Source organism: Mobula hypostoma, chromosome 3 (assembly GCF_963921235.1).
Source record: "Mobula hypostoma chromosome 3, sMobHyp1.1, whole genome shotgun sequence".
Lineage (NCBI taxonomy): Eukaryota > Metazoa > Chordata > Chondrichthyes > Myliobatiformes > Myliobatidae > Mobula > Mobula hypostoma.
Window position 1 is genome coordinate 68,445,890 of NC_086099.1, and position 20,289 is coordinate 68,466,178.

Sequence of the window (20,289 nt, forward strand, 5' to 3'; positions counted from 1 at the left end):
TTTTGATGCCTTGATGAAGGATCTCCTATAGACAGCCAATGGTGGAGAGGATGTGCTGGTGAAGTATTGGATAGAGTCCACTACTCAGTGAAACTTCTTATGTTTCTGTGTATTTTAATTGCTACATCAGACCATGATACATCCAGCCAGTACATCTGTAGATGTTTTAGTGTTTGGGATCAAGCTGAACCACCTTAACCTTTGAAGAAAGTAAAGACACAGTCGTGTAGATTGCCATTTAGATTAGATTATAAGGACACTCAGTCCTCATTTATTGTCATTTAGTAATGCATGCATTAAGAAATGATGCAATGTTCCTCCAGTATGATATCGCAGAAACACAAGACAGACCAAGACTAAAACTGATAAAAACCACATAATTATAACATATAGTTGCATCAGTGCAAAGCAATACCGTAATTTCATAAAGAGCAGACCATGGGCACGGTAAAAGAAAAGTCTCAAAGTCCCGATAGCCCCATCATCTCACGCAGATGGTAGAAGGAAGAAAAACTCTCTGCCATGAACCTCCAGCGCCGCAAACTTGCTGATGCAGCACCCTGGAAGCACCCAACCACAGCCGTATTTGAATCCGTCCGAAAATTTTGAGCCTCCGACCAGCCCTCTGACACCGAGCACCATCCCTGCCGAGCGCTTTGACCCTGGCCCTGGCCGCCAAGCAACAGACAAAAGAGGGTTCTGGGCCTTCCCTTCTGGAGATTCTGGATCACACAGTAGCATTGGCAGCGAAACAGGCATTTCAGAAGTTTCACTAGATGTTCCTCCGTGCTTCTCATGTCCGTCTCCATCAAATCAGGATTGTGCACGGCATCCTACTTATCAGATAACAGATATTCATTCAGAGTGGCCACTGCACGCTGCGTTGCGCCGCCATCTTCTCTTCATTATACAGGCCAAGCTGGAGGCTCAAGCCTATGGTCCTGGAATTAATTGTTATATACTCTACTGACTGAGCTAGCTGGGCTGCATGGAGTGTTCTCCTGAATTGGGAGGTTCTGAGCAGATCAACAGATACAGATTCCACATATAAATCTCTTGCACTGCTGAGTCATCCTCCTGCCAGAATGTAACTGTTCAGTGCTGGCAAAAGGATAACATGTGTATGCTTGGGTTAGAAAAACAACCAAGAAAATCCCCTAAGCTAACCAAATTGGTATTAAACAAATGTAATTATGATTACTTCAAAGTTGACCGAGAAGCATTTGGGGGTTTAAGAACAATTTAAATATAGAGCAACACACACAAAACGGTGGAGGAACTCAGCAGGTAAGGCGGTGTCTATGGAAATGAGTAAACAGTTGGTATTTTGGGCCAAGACCCTCCTTCAGCACTGGGAAGAAAGGGGGAACATGTCAGAATGAGAAGTTGGGGAATTGCAGAATGAGGACTAGCTTAGAAGGTGATGGGTGAAGCCAGGTGGGTAGGAAAGGTAAAGGGCTGGAGTAGAAGGAATCTGATGGGAGGAGTGTGGACTATAGGAAAAAGGAGAGGAGAGACCCCGGGGGAAGAAATAGGCTTGTGAGAAGAGGTATGAGGCCAGACTGAAGAATAGAAGAAGAGGAGAGGGGGAGGATTTTTTTTACTAGAAGAAGAAATCAATATTTATGCCATCAGTTTGGAGGCCGCCCAGATGGAATATAAGGTGTTGCTCTTCCATCTTGAGAGTTGACTCATCTTGGCACGAGAAGAGGCCATTGACCAACATGTCATAACGGGAAATAAAATATTTGGCCACCAGGAAGTTCCGCTTTTGGTGGCTGGTGCAAAGGTGCTTGACAAAGCAGTCCCCCAATTTAGAGGAGGCCGTATCGGGACCATCAGATGCAATAGACAGCCCCAGCAGATTTGCAGGTGAAGTGTTGCCTCACCTGGAAGGACTGTTCGGGGCCCTGAAGGGAGTTAAGGGAGGAGGTGAATGGGTAGGTGCAGCACTCAAGCCACTTGCGGGGATAAGGGCCAGGAGGGAGATGGGTGGGGAGGGATGAATGGACAAGGGAATCATGGAGAGATCCCTGCAGAAAGCAGGGAGAGGTGAGGAGATAAAGATGGTGAAAATCGCAGAGGATGAGATGTTGGATGCAGTGGCTTAGAGGATGGTAGGTGAGAACAAGAGGAACTCTATCACTGTTAAGGTGTTGGGAAGATGGGGTGAGAACAGATGTCCAGGAAATAGAGGAGATGTGGGTGAGGGCAGCATCTGTATATCTATGGTGGAGGAAGGGAAACCCTGTTCTTTGAAGAAGGAAGATATCTGGAAAAAGCTGTATCCTGGGAACAGATGCGGTGGAGAGGAAGGAACTGAGAAATGGGAATAGCACTTTTACAGGAGAGAGTAGGAAGAGATAGAATCAGGATAACTGTTGGAATCAGTAAATTTATAAAAGAAGTTGATCGACAGTTTGTCTCCTGAGATGGAGACAGAAAGATAGAGAAATGGGAGGGAGTTGTCTGAAATGGACCAAGTGAACTTGAGGGCCTGTGAAAGTTAGAGCAAAGTTGATGAAATTGAGGAACTCAGCATTACATATATAATGAAATGGTATTTAATGTATACCTGGATTATTCACTGCTTTTAATATGTCATGTTTTGAGTTCTGGTTATGAATTCTATAATGATGCTTGGCACTTCATTCTTCACCTTGAAGGACAATTTATGAAAGAAAAATACAATATAAATTACTTTAAACAAGAATATAAAAAAATAACTTCACTAAGTCAACATTAACATTTTTATAAACAGGAGAAAGTCTTCAAATGCTGGAAATCCAAAACAACACAAAATGCTGGAGGAATTCAGCAGGCCAGGTAGCATCTGTGGAAATGAATAGATAGTCAATGTTTCAAGGGCTGAGACCCTTCATCAGGACTGACATGTTTATGACAAGTTATGATAGAATTGTTGATTGAACTACAACATATTGCAGGTAACTAACATAACTCTCTTCAAGTGAGCATCTTGATTGTGCAGATTTGCGGATGATGAAAATGTACGTCTGTTTTCTGCTCAGGTTGTTAACATGGTAGAAATCTACTGAAGGATGAGCAGTTGGTGAGGCCATTCCCGATTGAAGTGAAAGAAAATTGAAGTTAATTTTCAAGTTGAATGAAGAAAAAGTTCAAGTGCCGGGTGATGGGTAACCTGTCATTTATTCTGATTGGTGTGATATTTCCTTGAAATCAATATTACCATTTATCCTATTTGTAGTTCTATCCAGTGACATGAAATTCAGAGGAAAGAAAAGCTCATCTCAAAGATGGTATCGGGTTAATCATACAGGGCCTCGTTCTCAAGGGAGTAACATTATTGGTTGATGTGGAAGAAATGCCAAATCTTGAAATTGTTAAAATATGTGAAATCTATGCTTTTTGGCATTGCTACATAGCATCTAATCTTTCATCTTAGAAACTTCCCACGTCATATTGGATGTTTCCATCGGTCTGCAAGGAAATTGTGCCTGATTGCAATTTATTTCACATTTAAGGCTGCAGTTGGAAGATAAAAATAGATGAAAGCTGTGACTACATAATTGTCTAATTTTGAGGTTAGTACCATCAGGAAAATGAGTGCACATCATGCTTATGCATTATGCTGAATATTTGATATTTTTAGATGGAGAAATAATGATATAATTCCACCCCCCACTACTCACTCATACCTGCAAAAGTGAAATCCCTATATTAACCTTTTAATCAGGTTTCTACTACTTCTGAATAATCAGTTTTTCTTAAGCTATTGTTCAATATAGGTTATTTTCCCTCTGTGCCAGAAAGGAGGAAAGTGCAATCAATGACAATTGAGGATTGAACTAAGGCCTCATGGAAGGATGGGCCCTTTTATTGCTCAGAGAGGGAAAAGGAGATCGCATTCATGGTGCTGTCGTACTGCATGGATGTGACTAAACCCTCACAAAACACCTGATGGAATTTTGTATAATAGAATATTAACTGAGGCTTAAGGAAAGGGGAATTAAGATATAATATGAAAGAGGTACATTTTTAAAGGAAAATGTCTGTCAGAAGAAATGATAGTAAATGAAAGTTCATTTTGCTCAGTGGTTCATGGGTACAATGCAATGTGAGGCCAGGAAGGAATGGTTAAGTTTTAGAGGTCTCAAAGGGTTTTATCATCCTTTTTTAAAATCATAGGTGTTGAACTGGTTTGGTTGAGGGCAGTGTCACAGAACTGAAAGTAAATGATCCTGGTCATGGGATCTTGGTGGCAAAACACGCACTTATGTATTTTTTCTGGATACCTAGAATGTGAGTAGATCAAATTTTTACCATGAAGAAGAAAAATATAATGTCTAGAATTGGTTTTTTTTGGGTGACTCGATAGGCAAGAAATTGTTATTCATAAGTGATGAAACTGGGGCCTTAATCCAGTAGTGGAGTGAGAAAATAGATGATTAAATAATAAGAGTAGCTCAGTAGGAATGACTGAGGCAACATTGGTTTATCTTGATCACCAATTTGAGGAGATTACAGCCTGCACAACATGAATTACTTTTGGATTGTTGCCAAAACTTTTCCAACCAGAAATATTTGGGCAGCACAGTAGTATAGTGGGTTAGTGCGACACTATTACAGCATGGGATCTTGGTTCGGAGTTTAATTCTGTGCCATCTATAAGGAATTAGGTCGTTTTCCCCGTGACCATGTGGGTTTCCTCCAGGTGCTCCGGTTTCCACCCACAGTCCAAAATCATACTCATTAGTAGGTTAATTGGTCATTATAAATTGTCCTGTGATAAGGCTCATGTTAAATAAGTGGGCTGGTGGGTGGCAAGGCTCTTTGGCCTGGAAGGGACTGCTCCCCACTGTATCTCTAAATAAAATACATTTTCTTCTGGATAACTTCGTAATCTTAATATTCATTAGATACTTAACACAGCTTTTGGAGTTTGCCTAGCAGTTGTAAGAGGTACTTAGGAGTTTTTACCCAATATGGGGTTGGATGCTATTGCCGCCTTGTGATATATCCTGACTACTTTGGCTGGGGTTACTACTGAAAGCTTGAAGCATGATATGATTTCCTGATCACTACCTGCTTGATACAATATTCCTAGTGTTTGGATAGTTATGAACTCTTAACATATTTTTGTCTGGTAAGAATTTAAAGCCATAATCATTTAAAAGTGCTCAGCCCTCCTTTTGAAGTCACCATTTTGCTAATAAAAGGTGAAGTATCTATATGGCTGCCTGTCACTTTTGAGCTTGTGATCAATATGTTTATTAAGTAAATTCTAATTTGCAGTTATTACTTTGCAATTAGCATTAATAGTAAATGTCTTGGACAACACCATGGTAGTAAACTTGTGGTTTGATAGTTATCATGTAGTAAAGCTGCTTGGATATGAGATTTGTAGGTCCTTTGTGTAATTGTTTTGGAATTTGTATGACTTGCATTCATTTTCAACATCAAAAATTATTGTTGTATTCATATGACTATAGCAACTCTTAATTCCATTATTGCCTCAGTAGTAGAGAAACATCCTTAAAAGTCACGGAACAATAACTTTTGCTAAAAGGTTGTTTAGTCTTATACTGGTGTTACTTTTTTTTATTTGGAATACATTACAAATACAAGGATGGCTTTGTTCTTCACTCTGGAGGAATGTTATTTTTTTTGCAATCAAATTTGCATTCCATTCCTTAACCATGCAATTTACCTTCTCTTTCAGGCTGTTATTTAACGGCTATAGATCCATTCCAAAAATACCTGCCATTCCAATTGACACAGACTATAGCCTGTCCAGATTTGTTTAGAAATGACCTTTTAATATGACTAGCTCATTTGGAAGAAGTCATAGCACTCTGCTATGGATATAATTTTGTTTGGTAAGCAGTTTTTTAAAAATAGGTAAAAATGTAATTGGATTGCATTACCCAGATGTTAACAAAGAGCTATCATGATTTTGTTGAGCAACACACATCAAAGTTGCTGGTGAACGCAGCAGGACAGGCCGAGACCCGAAATGTCGACTGCGCCTCTTCCTAGAGATGCTGCCTGGCCTGCTGCATTCACCAGCAACTTTGTGTGTTGCTTAAATTTCCAGCATCTGCAGAATTCCTCGTGTTTATGATTTTATTGAGTTTGTTCCTACCACTTCATCAATTAGTGTTGCTGTACTGTGCCTTCAATCTAACTTCCTTGCTATCTCGGTCTATTTGAATATATGCCAGTGAATTTTAAAAGTACCATAATTGGAATATGATGTGATTTCAGCTGTGATCTCAAGGCCTTAAGATGAGCCAATAGCTCTTTCTATTTGAATGAGCAGCAAATTTGGTTACCTTCTCAAAATTAATACAAACTGTAGTTTTCTTAATCTTTGTCGAGTTACCTTATGCTGTACTTTTTGGTAGAACACCAGCTTTGGTGTTATCTGTTGAATCACTAGGTGAGGGAGGAGAGTGAAGAATTTAGTTACCTCTGTCCTTCGTGAATTTGCTGAGATTGTGAATGTTAATTTGTTAACATGGAAACATTCTATTGACTTGGGAGTTAACTGAGCCTACCCTTAACTGTTTCTCTCTTGATACCTGTATGTGCGTGCTTTCAAACATGTATCACTGGACATTGTTTGAGAACAGGAAGCATTGTACATGCTGCTTATTCCGCTTTGCCACCCCAGTTCTCTTACCACTGCCGCTGGCTTGTTTTAAGCTGGTGAAGTCTGTAAAGAAAGTGTTGGTACAACTTCTATATTCACCATTCTCTTTGTATTCTTTAAAATTCTGGCCAGAACTCAAAGTTGCAATTATGGATATATTTTGTTTTGATCCTCGTTTAATTAAATATTCTTACTGCATGCCAGAGCGGATTGGATATGAATGGTAATACTGTATTTCACAGATGTTACATTCTTTTCTCCTAAAAATATACAAACTTTTCTTGAAAACGAGAGAAAATCAGCAGATGCTGGAAATCCAAACAACGAACATGAAATGCTGGATGAACTCAGTAGGCCAGGCAGCATCTATGGAAAAGAAGAGTACAGTCGACATTTCAGGCTGAAACCCTTCAGCAGGACTGGAGAAAAAAAGCTGAGGAATAGATTTAAAGGGTGGGGAGAGGGGTGAGGTGAAACCTGGAGGGGGAGGGAGGAAGTAAAGAGCTGGGAAGTTGATTGGTGAAAGAGACAGAAGGCCATGGAAGAAAGAAGAGGGGAGGAGCTCCAGAGGGAGGCAGTGGGTGGACAAGGAGATAAGGTGAGAGAGGGAATTAGGGGATGGGAAATGGTGAAGGGGGTGGTGGTTGGGAGGCATTACCAGAAGTTCAAGCAATCTATGTTCATGCCATCAGATTGGAGGCTACCCAAACAGAATACAAGGTGTTGTTCCTCCAACCTGGGTGTAGCCTCATCACAACAGTGGATAACTCCTTTTGGCCGCCTCCTAATTTGGAAAGAGCCTAAAACTTCAGACAGTATCTCTAGAGAATTTATTTACAGATACTGCTCGACTTGCTGGCCATATTTCAAGATTCAAAGTACATTTATTATCGCAGTATGCGTGCAGTATCCAACCCTGAAATTGGTCTCCCCACAGACAGTCATGAAACAAAGAAGAAATGTGGAACCAACCCATTCAAAGAAAAACATCAAGCATCAAACCCTCTCCCTCCCCATATACAAAAAAAATCATTCAAACAGCAACAAAAAAAGACCAAAAAACAGAATCAAAAGGTATATTTCAGTTCAGCTCAGTGTTCATTATCTGCAGGCCACCCTATTCATAGTTAATAGTTCAAGTTTAGTTGTCATTCAACCATACGTGAATACAGCCAAACAAAATCAAGTTTGTTTGCTATTCTAAATAGATCACAACTTCCGGTTATTCAACAACTTATTTTTCTTTTCCTGGTTTATATTTTTGTCAGGTATTACGAAAGAGCAAGTGTTGTATGAAGATATCCATCTAAATTGACTAAAGGTGTCATAGTAACCTTTAGACATGTTGATGTTGGCTATTATTAGAGGAATTATATGATCCAAGTATGAGTTATTTGAAAATGAATTGGAACTTTTTGGAATCATTTCTGTTGTTTTAATGGTTTTATGTATTCACGAAGGTTAGTGCTTTAAATATGTTTTGTATTGAAGTATTACTTTGCTAACAGTTGGGTCCCTTGGCATGAATCATACCTAAAACTGTTTCATTTTGTTATTAATGGCACAGGAGCTTTGAAGTTTCTCAATACACTGCTGAGGAGAGCCATATCAATAAAAGTGTTATTTTTTCAACATTAAACAAAGATCCTGCCTAATTTCACAGGTGCTTGCGTATTTAAACAGTTGACATTTTGTGCGGAGACCATTCATCAGGACTGGAAAGGAAGGGGGTAGATGCCAGAATAAAAAGGTGGGGGAGCAGGAAGACAGATAAGCTGGAAGGTAATGGGCAAAGGTAGGTGAGAGGGAGGAAGAGTGAAGGGTAAGAGGAGAAGGGAAGGATGGGCACCAGCAGGAAGTGATAGGCAGGTGAGGACAGATAAGAGACCAGAGTAGGAAATAGAAGAGGGAGGGGGAGGGCAAAGGAAAAAGAACAGAAGGAGAGCTATGTTCATGCCATCAGGTTGGAGGCTACTTAGAATGAGGTGTTGCTCCTACACCTTGAGAGTGGCCTCATTATGGCAGAAGAAGAGGCTGTGGACTGTTGTCAGAATGGGAGTAGGGATATACTGTAAATTTAAATAGTTGGTCACTGGGAAATTCTGCTTTTGGTGGATTGACAAGTGGGCTTGGCTATTTTGTCCTTGGGCATTGTGTGTTGCACTTTGCATTGTTCACATTGTAAATCTGTATAACTTAAGCAAATTATTATCAAATTTCCTACTTCTATGTTAATAAACTAATTTACAGACACCAATTTTACTCTCCCATGAGAGAGTTTACAACAAGAATGCTTTACGATCTGGCATCTAAAGATTATTTCCTTCATTTTGTTAAGTGTGGGCATGCCACATCTGCAGACACCCGTTTTCATTTGCTTTTGTTGTAATTAGGTTTGTGTGTGTATTTTGTAAAATCACCTACTTATTTCCCCCTGTATAGCTAAGCAAGTCAAAACAAGAGACAGTTGAACCAAAAGACCAGGAGGGCCAAGTGTTGACCGTTCTCTGCACTCCCAGTATGGCTTTTACACCAGACCATTTCTTTTCTGCTATTGTAGTGTGCTGCTTAGATAAATCTTGTTTTCTGTAGAATGGAGAACTTTCACTTAGTTGTAAACAATATTTATTTTTAGGCTTAAAGCCCAAGTGAATTACAGTACATGTCATGTTGCCAGCACAAGCTGGCAACTTGTTTTGTTCCTTCATTTATCCAGTTCATCTAATATTTGGAAGTCTTTTAAGGATGATTCCCATATCTCACAATAGATGTTTCCTATTTCCTCAGAGTTCTTTGATGTTACAAATGTTGCATTGCTGAAGTTTAACTATTGTATGTACTAAAGCTGAAAATAAACTCATAGCTAATGTAGCTCACCTCAAATTCAGCTTTCATTATGATCACAGTTAAAGCAACATTATTTAATGTTGATCAATGGGTACTAAGAGTTGGTTTGCAGCAAATCACGTAAAGGGGTTCTCTTTGATATGTACCAAATATTGAAAGGCCTAAATAAAGTGGCTGTGGAGAAGATGAGAGAGTCTACCAGAGAGCTCAGCCTCAGAATAGAAGGATGTCCCTTCAGAACAGATGAGGAGGAATCTCCTTAGCCAGAGGATGGTGAATCTGTGGAATTTGTTGCCACTGATAGTTATGGAGGGCAAGTTATTGGTATTTTTCAAACAGAGGTTAATAACTTGATTAGTAAAGGTGCCAAAGGCGCAGGAGAATGGTGTTGACCAGGATAATAAATAAAGCAGGTGAATCTTGTCGCGTAGTTAGAGATTGGTAGGTATGACGTTGTGGGTATCACAGATTCATGGCTGAAAGATGATTATAGTTGAGAGCTAAATATCTAAGGATATACTGTGTAGTGGAAGGACAGGCAGGTTGGCAGATGAGAAGCGGCTCTGCTGGTAAAGATGTCATCAAATCTTTAGAAAGAGGTGACATAGGATGGGAAGATGTAGAATTCTTGGGGGGGGGGAAGTGGAGTTAAGAAACTGTGAGGTAAAAAGACCCTAATGGGAGTTATTTACAGGCCTCCAAATAGTAGCCAGGATGTGGTCTACAAATTACAGCAGGAGATAGAAAAAGCATCTCAAAAGGGCAATGTTAGGTTAATCGTGGGGGATTTCAATTTGCAGATAGATTGGGAAAATCAAGTTGCTGCTAGATCCCAAGAGAGAATTTGTGGAATGCCTCAGATTTATTTATTTATTTTTATTTTTATTTTTTTGGAGCAGCTTGTGGTTGAGCCCGCTAGGGAATTTTGGATTGGGTGTTGTGTAATGAACTGGATATGATTAGGGAGCTTAAGGTAATGAAATCCTTTGGAAACAGTGATCATGTTATGATAGAATGCACCCTGCCGTTTGAGAGGGAGAAGATCAAGTCAGATGTATGAGTATTATAGTGCAGTAAAGGGAATTACAGAGGCATGAGAGAGGAGCTGGCTATATTTGTTGGGAAGGGGACAGTAGCAGGGATGTCAGCCGATCAGCAATGGCTGGAGTTTCTGGGAGCAATTCAGAAGATGAAGGATTGATGCATCCCAGAGAAGAGGAAGTATTCTAGAGCAGAATGACACAACTGTGGCTGACAAGGGAAGTCAATGCCAACATAAAAGCAAAAGGGTGGGCTTATTATGTCCACTATATATGCCACTAAGCAAAATGTAGATCAGATTAGATTATGAGGACACACAGTCCTCTTTTATTGTCATTTAGTAATGCATGCATTAAGAAATGATACAAATTTGTTCCTCCAGAATGCTATCACAGAAACGCAAGACAAACCAAGACTTTAAAAAAAACTGACAAAAACCACATAATTATAACATGTAGTTAATAGGCATCTGTTAGCCTCGTGAGACCATGGATTTGCACCTTGGAAGGTTTCCAGGGGGCAGGCCTGGGCAAGGTTGTGTAGAAGACTGGCAGTTGCCCATGCTGCAAGTCTCCCCTCTCCATGCCACTGATGTTGTCCAAGGGAAGGGCACTAGGGCTGATACAGCTTGGCACTGGTGTTGCAGAGCAATGTGGTTAAGTGCCTTGCTCAAGGATACAACACGCTGCCTTAGCTGAGGCTCTAACTAGTGACCTTCAAATCACTAGACCGACACCTTAACCACTTGGCCACATGCCAACAAGTTATAATAATGCAAAGCAATACCGTAATTTGATGAAGAACAGACCATGGGTATGGTTTTAAAAAAAAGTCTCAAAGTCTCTCGAAAGTCCCATCATCTCACGCAGACGATTGAAGGGAGAAACTCTCCTGCCATGAGCTTCCAGTGCTGCAAACTTGCTGATGCAGCATCCTGGAAGCACCTGACCACAGTCCGACTCTGAGGCTGTCCGAAAACTTACTGCCTCTGACCAGCCCTCCAACACCGAGCACCATCTCTGCCGAGCACTTCGACCCCAGCCCCAGCAATAGGCAAAGCTGAGGATTTGGGGTCTTCCCCTCTGGAGATTGTCGATCGCACAGTAGCAGTGGCAGCGAAGCAGGCATTTCAGAAGTTTCTCCAGATGTTCCTCTGTGCTTCTTCATATCTGTCTCCATCAAATCAGGATTGTGCATGGCTCCTATTTAACAAATACGATATCATTTTGGAGCAGCCACGCAGGCTGTGTCACGCCACCATCTTCTCCTCCCCTCCCCTTAGTAGGAAGTTATAGGATTTGGAATTTTTAAAAAAGCCAATGAAAGGCAACTAAAAGAACCATAAGGAGAAAAAATATTAATTGGGAAGGTAAGCTAGGCAATAATATCAAAATGATACTAAAAGTTTATTTTCAGATATATAAAGAGTAAAAGAGCGGCGAGGGTAGATCTTGGACTGCTGGAAAATGACACAGGAGAGTCAGTGATGGGACAAGGGAATAGCAGACAAACAGAATAAGTATTTTGCATTGGTCTTCACTGTAGAAGACTGTGGTCTTCAGTATGCCAGAAGTTCAAGAGTGTCAAGGGGTAGAAGTGAGTGCAGTTGTTATTACTACACAGATGGTGCTTGAGAAACTGAAAGGTAGATAAGGTACCTGGACCTGATGGACTAAACTCCAGGATTTAAATAGATGTAGCTAAAGAGATTGTGGAGGCATCTGTAATGATCTTCCAAGAATCACTAGATTCTGGCATGGGTCCGGTGGACTGGAACATTGCAAGTGTCACTCCACTCTACAGGAAGGGAGGGAGGCAGAAAAAAAGGAAATTATAGGCCAGTTAGCCTAATCTCAATGGCTGAGAAGATGTTGGAGTCGATTGTTAAGGATATTGTTTTGGGGTACTTGGAGGCACATGATAAAATAGGCCAAAGTCAGCATGGTTTCTCTAAGGGAAAAGCTTGCCTGTATGTTGGAATTCTTTGAAGAAATAACAAGATAGACAAAGAGAGAATCGGTAGATGTTATGTACCTGGATTTTCAGAAGGCCTTTGACAAGGTGCCATCCATGAGGCTGCATTACAAGTTAAGAACCCATGATGTTACATGAAGGTTACTAGCATGAATAGAGCATTGGCTGCTTGGTGGAAAAGAGTGGGAATATAAAGGGAGCCTTTTCTGGTTGGCTGCCAGTAACTAGTGGTGTTCCATAGAGGTCTGTTGGGACTGATTCTTTTGACATTGTATATCAATGATCTGGATGATAAAATTGATAACTTTGTGGCCAAGTTTGCATTGATATGAAGATAGCTGGAGAAGCAGATAGTGTTGAGGAAGCGGAAAAAGGCTGCAGAAGGACTTGGATCAGGAGAATAGGCAAAGAGGTGACAGATGGAATACAGTGTCACGAAGTGTATGGTCATGTATTTTAGTAGAAGGAATATAAAGTATAGACTATTTTCTAAATGAGAGAATTCAAAAATCGAAATACAAAGGATTTGGGAATTCTCATACAGGATTCCATAAAGGTTAACTTGCAGATTGAATTGGTGGTGAGGAAGACGAATGCAACGTTAGCATTCATTTTAAGAGGACTAGAATATAAAAGCAAAGATGTATGACCAAGGCTTTATAAGACACTGGTGAAGCCTCACTTGGAGTATTGTGAGCAGATTTGGGCCCCTTGTTTCAGAAAGGATATGCTGACATTGGAGGCAGTTCAGAAGAGGTTCACAAGGCAGGAATGAAAGGATTAAATGTGAGCAGTGGTTGATGACTATGGGCGTGTACTCACTGAAATTTAGAAGAATGAGGGGGTATTCTCATTGAAACCTATTGAATGTTGAAAGGCCTAGTTAGAGTGGATGTGAAGAAGATACTTCATTTTGTGAGGGAGCTAGGACTAGAGTGTACAGTCTCAAATTAGAGGGATGTCCATTGAGAGCAGATGAGGAATTTCTTTTGCCAGAGTGTGGTGAATCTGTGGAATTCTTTGCCACTGATGGCTGTAGAGGCCAAGTCATTTGGTGCATTTAAGCTGGAAGTTGATAGTTTCTTAATTAGTCAGGGCATGTAAGGTTATGGAGAGAAGGCTGGAGAATGGAGTTGAGAGGAAAATGGATCAGCCATGATGAAATGGCAGTGCAAACTCAATGGCCTAATTCTGCTCCTTTGTCTTTTGGTCTAGATCAGCAAATGATTGAAGAGTAGAACAGACTTGATAGGCCAAGTAGCCAAATTCCACTCCTATGTTTTACAGAATGCCAATGCAGGCACTTGGAATAATCCCATTTATAACTAAATTGTATTTGCTCTGTTTTAGCAACTATTACACCCTGGTTCCTCTACCACCTCCACCTACACAGAGGGTAATTTACAGTTGCCAATTTACACACCAGCCAATGTGCATTTGATAGGATCTCCAAGTGTCACAGGAAGAACTTAGACCTTCCAAAGGCAACACACAAGGTTTAGATGGAATCTAGATTGCTAGGGTTGCAAACAATCTTCTGGATGACCTCAGTGGGCTGAGCAGTATCAGTAGGAGAAAAGAAATTGTAGACATTTTCGGTTGGAGCCCTGTGTTCAGTTATGCATTACTGCAGTAACATATAAAAGTTTATTTAAAATGTATGTTAGAAACATAGAAAACCTACAGCACAATACAGGCCCTTCAACCCACAAAGCTATGCTGAACATGTCCTTACCTTAGAAATTACCTAGGGTTACCCCCACACCCCCCCCAGCCCTCTTTTTCAATGCTCCATGTACCTAACCAGGAGCCTCTTAAAAGACCCTATCATATCCGCCTCCACCACCATCGCCGGCAGCCCATTCCATGCCCTCACCGCTCTGAGTAAAAACTTACCCTGACATCTCCTCTGTACCTACTTCCAAGCACCTTAAACCTGTGCCCCCTCATGATAGCCATTTCAGACCTGGGAAAAAGCCTCTGACTATCCACATGATCAATGCCTCTCATCATCTTGTACACCTCTATCAGGCTGCCTCTCATCCTCTGTCACTCCAAGGAGAAAAGGCCGAGTTCACTCAACCTATTCTCATAAGGTATGCTCCCCAATCCAGGCAACATCCTTGTAAATCTCCTCTGCACCCTTTCTATGGTTTCCACATCCTTCCAGTAGTGAGGTGACCAGAAATGAGCACAGTACTCCAGTGGGGTCTGACCAGGGTCCTATATAGATGTAACATTACCTCTCTGCTCCTAAACTCAATCCCACGGTTGATGAAGGCCAATACACCGTATGCCTTCTTAACCACAGAATCAACCTGCGCAGCAGCTTTGAGTGTCCTATGGACTCGGACCCCAAGATCCCTCTGATCCTCCACACTGCCAAGAGACTTGCCATTAATACTATATTCTGCCATCATATTTGACCTACCAAAATAAACCACCTCACACTTACCTGGGTTGAAGTCAATCTGCCACATCACCCATTTTGCATCCTATCAATGTCCCACTGTAACCTCTGACAGCCCTCCACACTATCCACAAACACCCCCAACCTTTGTATCATCAGCAAATTTACTAACTCATCCCTCTACTTCCTCATCCAGGTTGTTTATAAAAATCACGAAGGGTGGGGGTCCCAGAACAGATCCCTGAGGCACACCACTGGTCACTGACCTCCATGCAGGATATGACCCATCTACAACCACACTTTGCCTTCTGTGGGCTAGCCAATTCTGGATCCACGAAGCAATGTCCCCTTGGATCCCATGCCTCCTTACTTTCTCAATAAGCCTTGCATGGAATACCTTATCAAATGCCTTGCTGAAATCTATATACATTACATCTACTGCTCTACCTCTATCAGTGTGTTTAGTCACATCCTCAAAAAATTCCATCAGGCTCGTAAGGCCCGATCAGCCTTTCACAAAGCCATGCTGACTATTCCTAATTATATTATGCCTCTCCAAATGTTCATAAATCCTGCCTTTAAGGATCTTTTCCATCATCTTATCAACCACTGAAGTAAGACTCACTGGTCTATAATTTCCTGGGCTATCTCTACTCCCTTTCTTGAATAAGGGAACAACATTTGCAACCCTTCAGTCCTCTGGAACCTCTCCCGATCCCATTGATGATGAAAAGATCATTGCCAGAGGCTCAGCAATTTCCTCCCTCACCTCCCACAGTAGCCTGGGGTACATCTCATCTGGTTCCGGTGACTTATCCAACTTGATGATTTCCAAAAGCTCCAAAACATCCTCTTTCTTAATATCTATATAATGAATATGTTATTCATCAATGTTAAAAATATTATTAATAGCTCAAAAACTTTTTTGTTAGTTTCTGGTATGGTGTATATGCACCAGATTATTTGGTTGTCTTCTGTCTGCATTTAAAAGGAAGACAAATTGATGATTTGGTTTTGCATTTCAAATTATTTCATACCAAACATATTCTTATTCTCTCGTAATCTCTTGTTTTGCCAGGCAACACTAAGACGATGATAATCCAGAGGAGTGGATCAGATGTTGTACTAATTCTGCAAAAATATGAAACAATAATTTTTATTTCTTCCCCTTCCTAATTTATTCAGGCTGAGTTCTGCTGTTCTGGAAAATTTTGGAGACCCCAAACTATACCTAATCTGTGATCAAAGAGTGAGGACTCATGGGAATGTTCTTGCAATTTACATTTGAACTTGATTCATCTCTAGCATGTATGTTCTACAACAATCATTACCTCTGATTTTTTTTTTAAGTCTGTTAATTTTAAGAATTAACATTGTTTACCCTTCTGTATTAAATAATTTACTTACCCAAAATTGCAAAATAATTTCCTGGTTTCTATGCTATTTATAAATTGCTTGTATTTATACCATTTTATACACTGATTTGAAGCACACTTGCACTTTATCTCCTACCTGTCAGTAATCTGACCAACTGCTGATTTAATGGAGGTAAATCAAGATTCCTTGGAATTTTGGTTGTTTCCTTTGATGGAAATTCAGAAGGAATTCAACTTTGGTTCAGTATTCCAATTGTAAATGAGGCAGGTTTGTGTTTCCTCAGGGGATTGTACATGCTTGATCTTTCAGGCCTCTGTTAATGGAGCTACAATTTTCCATAGGTTAATGGATTAACTGCAATTGGAAAATGCTAATTGTACATCTAGATTTCTCATGAAATATGATTAGGAACTATTAAACTCAGTTTACTTTTCCATGTGGGCATCCTGGCCAAAATTAAGTTGTACTCCTTGTAAAATATGATTGGATGCACATTCTTTATTTTTTTATATATAGAACAATGACTATTATTGAAACAAAGTAACAATGTGTAACAATGTTGTTATGGTGTTGTATTCATTCAATTAAAGGTAGAAGGGGATACAAAATGATACTATTCAGGAAAACCTAATAGTTATCCTTAATATGTACTTCTGATTCAGAAAGTAATTTGACAAAGCTCAAATATGAAAACCAAGGTGAAGAAATGTTACTTAAGCATGATGGTTATACAGTATTATCGATTATTTTGCATTGTCTGGAATCTCAAATAAATTCAGCTTTGATGTTTTTTTTGTATTGCCTTAAAAAGCAAATTTTTTTATTGTGAAAACTGCACCATTGACATTTCATAATATCAATGCTAAATACGCTACAATTTCTTTATTTAATAAAAGTAGAAGCAGGTGATCCTTCAGTTACTTGATTTTTTTAAGTATTTTTTTTCTTATCTCCATGTGAACTCCTGTCTGGCATCTTGCATTGCATTGTTCTGTTCCGAAGCATAACAGGATTCGTGTGCACGTTTCTTTAGATTTGCAATGTATTTGTTTGTGTGTATTAAAATCAGAACTCAGCTGTGATCATAAGCATATTTTTTTTTAATTATCAATGAAACAAGGCAATTTAACATCTGTGACAGTGGGCAGAAGGTTAAATTTATCAAGGCAGGAGCAATATTTTGCATAAATAATGTACAGTAGAGAACATGTTCTTTAATTTATTGATTTATTTCTTCCACAAACTAAAGCAGACTTTTCAAAAAGAAAAACCTGCTTTTGTAAAAGGTAGTATACTCAGACATTTAACTGCTTACAAGCTCCCAGGATTTTTTAAACTTAGTCAAAAATTAAAATGCTGAACTTGTATTCTGTTTCAGATTGTCGTACAGAGATGTTAATCGGACTTTTACAAGATCCATTGCAACCTTTGGGCTGATTTAAGAGAGTTCAGGATTGCACTGTATTGCATGTTACACTTTAGATAAAGAAACTTCAACAGCAGGCATTATTGTCCATGTAGACCTTGGCGATTTTCTTTTCAAATGAATTCCATATCTTTCAACTACACAACATTCCCCCCACCTTATTTAAAAGAGGAAAGAAAGATATTGTTGTGGAAAACACACACAAAATGCTGCAGGGAGTTAGTAGGTCAGGGAGTATCTATGGTATTAAATAAATAGTTGACATTTTGGCCCAAGATCCTCCTTCATGACTGAAAGGAAGGGAGAAAAAAGCTAGAATAAGGAGGTGGTGGGAGGTGAAGGGGTACAAGATGGAAGGTGATAGGTGAAGCCAGCTGAGGGGGAAGGTTGGTTGATGGGTGAGGAGGATAAAGTGAGAATCTAGGAAGTGATGGGTGAAAACGTTTCGGGCCAAATCGCTTCGGCAGGACCAGAGAAAAAGACAAGAAATTAGAGCAAGAAGGTAGGGGGAGGGGAGGAAGAAGTACAAAATCCCTCACATTCTAAAATTCCTGTCCATTATCTATTAAACTATTAGTGTTCCACTGAAGAATTAGTCCTGCTGAAAGGTTTTGGCCCAAAACATCAACTGTACTTTTTTCTGTAGATGCTGCTAACCTTGCTGCGGCCCTCCAAAATGTTGTGTGTGTTGCTCAGGTAGAATATGAGGTATTGCTCCTCATTGTGGCAGTAGAGGCGGCCACAGACTGAGAATTGGGATTAAAATGGTTGGCCACCCGGAAACCCTGCTTGTTGTGGATGGAGCGAAGCTGACCAACAAAGCAGTCCCTCAGTCTATGGCGGGTCTTACTGAAGGAGAGGAGGTTGCATTGGGAGCACTGGATACAGTAGACAACTACAACAGACTTGCACTTGAAATCATAAACACAAGAAATTCTGCAGATGCTAGGATTCTAAAACACCACACACAAAATGCTGGAGGAACTCAGCAGGTCAGGCAGTATCTTTGGAAATGAATAAACCGGTGATGTTTTGGGCCGAGACCCTTCTTCAGGACTGGAAAGGAAGGGGGAAGACACCAGAATACAAAGACTGGGGAGGGGAAGGAGGACAGTTAGAAAGTGATAGGTGAAACCAGGTGGTAGGACAGATAAAGGACATGAAGGAATCTGACAGGAGAGGAGAGAGGACCATCGGAGAAAGGGAAGGAAGAGCGGACCCGAGGGAGGTGATAGGCAGATGAGAAGAGGTAGGAGGCCAGAGTGGGGAATAGAAGAAGAGTAGAGGGGGAGGATTTTTTTTTTAACCAGAAAGAGAAATCAATATTCATACCCAAACAACAGGAGTTCTGCAGATGCTGGAAATTCAAGCAACATACATCAAAGTTGCTGGTGAACGCAGCAGGCCAAGCAGCATCTGTAGGAAGAGTTGCAGTCCTGACGAAGGGTCTCGGCCTGAAACGTCGACTGCACCTCTTCCTACAGATGCTGCTTGGCCTGCTGCGTTCACCAGCAACTTTGATGTATGTTGCTCAATATTCATACCATCAGGTTGGAGGCTAACACAGATGGAATATAAGGGGTTGCTCCTCATTGTGACATGGGAATGAGAATTTATATACTACTAAAACTCTCGTGCTCTGTTTGTGACCTCCAATTAGTACAAACGGTGCATTACAGCGGCACTTTTTTTGGCTAACTCGAATTAAAATGCACTAACTTACAGAATGCAGGCAAAGTTCAGGGTTATATATTATATAAAATCGCTCATTCGCCAAAGCTCAACAGGCTCCCTTTAACCCGAGAGCCGATCCGCCATCATGGAAATCGGGATGCATGCGCACGGCCAGCCTCAGTAGCGACAACTACCGGAGCAAAAGGGCAGGGCAGCTCTATTTTGAGGGGTCACATTCTGCTAATCACCATCAGCCTGTGCAGGGTTGGGACAGATCTAACTGCCACCCATCAATAAGAGATAATTAAGTCTTATTGTAATGATGTACTTTGACACACCCATAAAACCCTTTGCTGCAGTCAAAGGACAGCGGTGATATATCAAGTCCATCTAGGACAGTGCCAACCACATCATCAAGAATAATCAGCATCCTTTGGTGTTACTGCTTCGTATCTACTATCCAGCATGAGGGTAAAAAAAAAAGGTCAGCCTAATTATGCCATGTGGAAAGGGAAGGGGGACATTATAGTCAAGAGATGACGTCAAACATCGTCGGGAAGCGGCAAGGAGTGGGAGAGAACAAGAATCGGATGAGACCAGGACCTCACGACTCCAGGATCAAAGAGTCAGGACAAAAAAAGAAAAGACAGAGGACGAGAGGCACACACGTCTCCAGGATCAGAGACAAACAAGAAACAGCAGAAGAGATGAAGAGACGGGGGATGAAAGGACTGCACGTCTCCAAAATGACAACGAGAGGCACAAGGGTGGCAGATAAACCAGAAATGATGCCATCAAAAGTGTCCTTCTTTAAATGAGGAGCAGCTATATTTGCTTTCCTATGCATTGTACTTCTTTAATAAACTGAGGTTTTCTACTTTAGTCTCCAAAGCAAAGCGATACCAA

General features: G+C 40.6%; 1 protein-coding gene across 10 annotated transcripts in view; it reads left to right on the top strand.

Moving 5' to 3' along the window:
* apbb2b (amyloid beta (A4) precursor protein-binding, family B, member 2b) overlaps positions 1 to 20,289 on the top strand; it is a 318,859-nt gene that overhangs the window by 54,591 nt on the left and 243,979 nt on the right. The window contains exons 2-3 of one of the 10 annotated variants that reach the window (XM_063043249.1): positions 3,030 to 3,155; positions 3,425 to 3,563. The exons of 6 other annotated variants lie outside the window; for them this stretch is intronic. The gene's annotated coding sequence lies outside the window, so the exon portion shown is untranslated. Of the gene's footprint in view, positions 1 to 3,029; positions 3,156 to 3,424; positions 3,564 to 15,970; positions 16,215 to 20,289 lie in introns of those variants that run through there. 3 more of the 10 variants (XM_063043256.1, XM_063043248.1, XM_063043250.1) reach the window with 3 other exon arrangements.